Consider the following 4,521-nt stretch of genomic DNA (forward strand, 5'->3'; position numbering starts at 1 on the left):
TTACAGAGCAGAAAGAAGTACTGTTTGTGAGAGTTAATGATGATTTAGGCAATTGTATATGGGAATGAAACATGTCTGTGAGAGACTGCCATGGCCACAGAGTCGAGATTTTAAGCCTACAGCTACAATGCAGAATGAAAGAGAAGCAGGAACCAGTTCTCGGCCCTGAGGCCAAGAGGTAACGGATGGCTTATGCCCACATGACTTACAGTTAGTCCTCTTTTTTAATTGGGTTACTTCTCTGCTGTTGTGGACAAACATGGTATCTGTGGCATTAAGCTGTTTTTGAGTTTGTTTTGGATGCTTCAAGCTTAAAAAACATGGGGTTGTGCTGCAACAGACAATACCTTCACATTTCTCAACAGTCTCAGCATGCAGAAGAGTTTAAGCTGTTAAAAATGGTCCTTTAAACAGAGATATCAGACCTGTGAACTGTTCTGCTCACAAAACCTCATCTCTTCTCTCCCATGGCCGTGCTGGAGAGCTTGGCATACCCATCAAGCAAACCTCTCCTCAGCTTTTGTCTCAGTTGTCATGCTATGGGCTCACGTGTGGTTTCATCATGCATCTTCAGGGCTAAATGCAGAAGAGTGGGATTACCCCCAGTGTTGGTGCAATACCCCTTCAAAGGATCAGAGCCACCCACTCTTGTCCCGATCTTGTCCCCTTCCACCCCTCTGTCACTGAGGAGCATCACCATATTAGCAGCAGTCAGCCTTCAGCTTGCTTGCTTCTTGCTTCATTGAAGAGCTGTCTCTACTCAGAGGGACTATGCCTTGGGACAACATCATGCAATGTAAAAACCTCCAGAGACATGCTGAACTGTGTGGCAAGCTCACTGGTAACCCAGCACTGCTGTAAGCCTTTTAAACAAGTGAAGATGCGGAAAATACCTCTCTAAAGCTCAACTTAAATGTGGAAAAGCAGATGGGAATGTCATTAAAGTGTCAAGCATATAAAAAAGTAGATTTACTGCTGTTGATTATATTTCCCAGATCAGTGGTAGGAATTACCGTACTGAGCTGGTGAGGAAAAGTCTGTTTCTTGTTGCAGAAAACAGACCTGATGTTTCAAAAGATAAAAACACTTACTTGCTCTGTGTGGTCTCCAGCTATCTGAGAGCCTGCTGTCAGTGTGGATTTTACAGCAGCTATGTGTATGAGACAGGGCTTTTTGGCTAACCATGTGTCGTAGTTTAGCCACAGCTGGCAACTAAGCACCATGCAGCCACTTGCTCACTCCGCCCCCGCCGCCAGTGGAACGGGGGAGAGAATTGGGGAAAAAAACTCATGAGTTCAGATAAAAACAGTTTAATAGGACAGCAAGAGAGAAGGGAACAACAATGATGATAACAATAATAATACCGACAAAGGAATGTACAAGAACAAGTGATGCCCAATACAGCAATTGCTCACTACCCAGTGGTCGATGGCCTGTCGCCGAGCAGCGATTCCCACCCCCCAGCTAACTCCAGTTTATGTACTGGGCATGATGTTCTATGGTAGGGAATATCTCTTTGGCCAGCCTGGATCAGCTGTCCTGGCTGTGTCCCCTCCCAGCCTCCTGTGCACCCCCAGCCTTCTTGCCAGCAGGCCAGCACAAGAAGCTGGACTGTCCTTGACTACTTAGCAACAACCCAAAACATCAGCACGTTATCAACAGTTTCTCATCCCAAATCCAAAACACAGTCTCACACTAGCTTCTGTGAAGAAAACCAGCTTTATCCTGGCTGACACCAGGACACCATGTTTATCAGATCTGTCTTTAGGTTTCTTCATTCTCCTCTTCTGCATGAGGATACATGAGATACAGTAGTTACCAACACAGCTTCTAGTCCCCTCACACTCTGATGCTTTCACTGCTTGTGAATCTGACATACCAGACCACAGACTGTAATCTGTCCTCTTGCAAACTTAGCTTAGGAGGTACATTTTCTGCCTGGTTTTGTAGTTTTATTAGAATGGGTTCTGCTAAAGGTGGCTGGCAAGTATCCTCTGCAGATAATGGCTGTGCCCATTCAATAGACATTGCGAGAGTGCTCACCTGAACCTGCCTTCTGCTTAGCTATCAGTTCCTCTGCTTGCCCTTACCCAGCTCAGAGATGGGCGTATTTCTGAACATAGCTCCTTGTGCCACCTGTGCTTTAACGGAGTATCATGTAAAAGTACAGAGCACAAGCACCCATGGAAGAATAGCTGGAAATGTTCCAAGTGAAAAGCATCTGTGGAATGACACATTTGGGACTTCTTGTCCGTCTGTCAGGGGTATCAGAAGACCTACAGGGAAATAAATATGCCCAAGGTGAGCATGCACATGCAAAGACAGCTGAAGATCACCTATGGCATAGGTATAAAAGAAGCTGGACTGAAGCACATTACAGTGTTGTCTTTTGGTTCTTCTGCCAAAAAATTGCTGAGCGCTAATTTCTACCTGCACCTATTTTGGAAGAACTATATGGCTCTGTAGAGCAGAGGTTTGGAAGAAGAGATCACAAGGGACTTGCAGTTGGTTTTCCTTCACAGAGAATTATTTTTTTCTGTGTTGAAGAACAGACTTCTAGGAAAATTTTCCTAGTTTAAGTCTCCAATGCACCTGTGGGGGTGCTGCAATCCAGTTGACTCATTTGAGTACCATCTAGATAACGGATTTGGGAATCGGTGTTGCGTAGCAGCTAATAGATGCAACCTAATGGCAAGCCTGAACACAGGGGCTGACCTTACCTCTGAAATGCTGCATCTGGGCAGGCGCAAAGGGATTTGGGAAACCAGCCGGAATAACGCCAGCAGCGCTGAAAAGCCAAAGCTGTTCTATTTGGTAAAGGGAACTGATCTTAAAATGCTCCATGTTGTGTTTAGTGTGGCCTCCCGATGGGCCAGAATATGCCTGTTATGTTGTGGCTGGTGAGCTCTATGGGGGTGGAAATCTGGGGTTTGTCTAATTATGCTATGCAACGCAAAGGGACTTCACATAAGCATAAATCTTGGTCTCACTGGCACGATTTTGCCTTAAACCTTGAGTCCCTGATGTTCAAAGAGCTTGCAAAAACATTGCAGCAATGGGAAGCAGAAAGAGGCAGTCTCTCAGTGGTGTATGTTGTCTTGAGACCTGCAGAGCAATGACCTTCTCCCAGTACTGCTTACACTTTGCGGTTAGCTGATGTGCGCTCATCGTCTGTTTACATGGGCAGCTGGAGGGGAACAGCTGATGCATAAACCATCAGGGTTATGAGCAAGGAAGCACCAGCAAAGTGCTGCAGCGAGGACCTGGCATGGTAGAAGTCTTACATATCTCTGGTTGCCTCCGGACAAGCCTGTCCGACCTCCTGACCAAGGAAAGGGCTGACAAGCAGCACTGGGACAGTCTGGTCCTTCATGTGCTGGGTGAGAGCCATGATGGCCAGGTACAAAGCCAGCGCACTGCAGTCGCTGCCTCCTCCACTGCGGAGGGATCCACTGAATGAAGGACCTTACAGCTACAGGAGGCACGCCGCCTTGTCCTGGCCTTTCCTCCTGTGGTGGGTTGACCCTGGCTGGACACCAGGTGCCCACCAAAGCTGCTCTATCACCCCACTCCACAGAAGGGCAAGGCAGACAAAATATAACTAAAAGCTTGTGGGTTGAGATAAGGACAGGGAGAGAGAATTCAGCAACTGCCATCACAGGCAAAACAGACTCCACTTGGGGAAAATTAAGTTGTTACCAATCAAAATCAGAGTAGGATGACTAGAACTAAAACCAAACCCTAAAACACCTCCCCCCCCCCTTTTTCCCAGGCTCAACTTCACTCCCCATTTTCCCTCCCTCCTCCCCCCGAGCAGCGCAGGGGGACGGGGAATGGGGGTTGTGGTCAGTCCATCACACCTTGTCTCTGCTGCTCCTTCCTCCTCAGGGGGAGGACTCCTCACACTCTGCCCCTGCTCCAGCGTGGGGTCCCTCCCACGGGAGACAGTCCTCCACGGACTTCTCCAATGTGAGTCCTTCCCACAGGCTGCAGTTCTTCACAAACTGCTCCAGCCTGGGTCCCTCCCATGGGGTGCCGTCCTTCAGGAACAGGCTGCTCCAGCGTGGGTCCCCCACAGGGTCACAAGTCCTGCCAGCAGCCCTGCTCCAGCCTGGGCTCCTCTCTCCATGGGGCCACAGGTCCTGCCAGGAGCCTGCTCCAGCGTGGGCTTCCCACGGGGTCACAGCCTCCTTTGGGCATCCCCCTGCTCCGGCGTGGGGTCCTCCCCGGGCTGCAGATGGAGATCTGCTCCCCCATGGAGCTCCATGGCTGCAGGGGCACAGCCGGCCTCACCATGGGCTTCCCCAGGGGCTGCCGGGGAATCTCTGCTCTGGCGCCTGGAGCCCCTCCTGCCCCTCCTTCTGTGCTGACCTTGGTGTCTGCAGAGTTGTTTTCACATTCTCACTCCTCTCTCCAGCTGCACATGCTGCGTGCCAGCTTTTTTCCCCCTTATCTATGTTACCCCAGAGGCGCTGCCACCGTCACTGATGGGCTCGGCCTTGGCCAGCGGCGGGTCTGTCA

Source organism: Phaethon aethereus, assembly GCF_964289735.1.
Source record: "Phaethon aethereus genome assembly, chromosome: 1".
NCBI lineage: Eukaryota > Metazoa > Chordata > Aves > Phaethontiformes > Phaethontidae > Phaethon > Phaethon aethereus.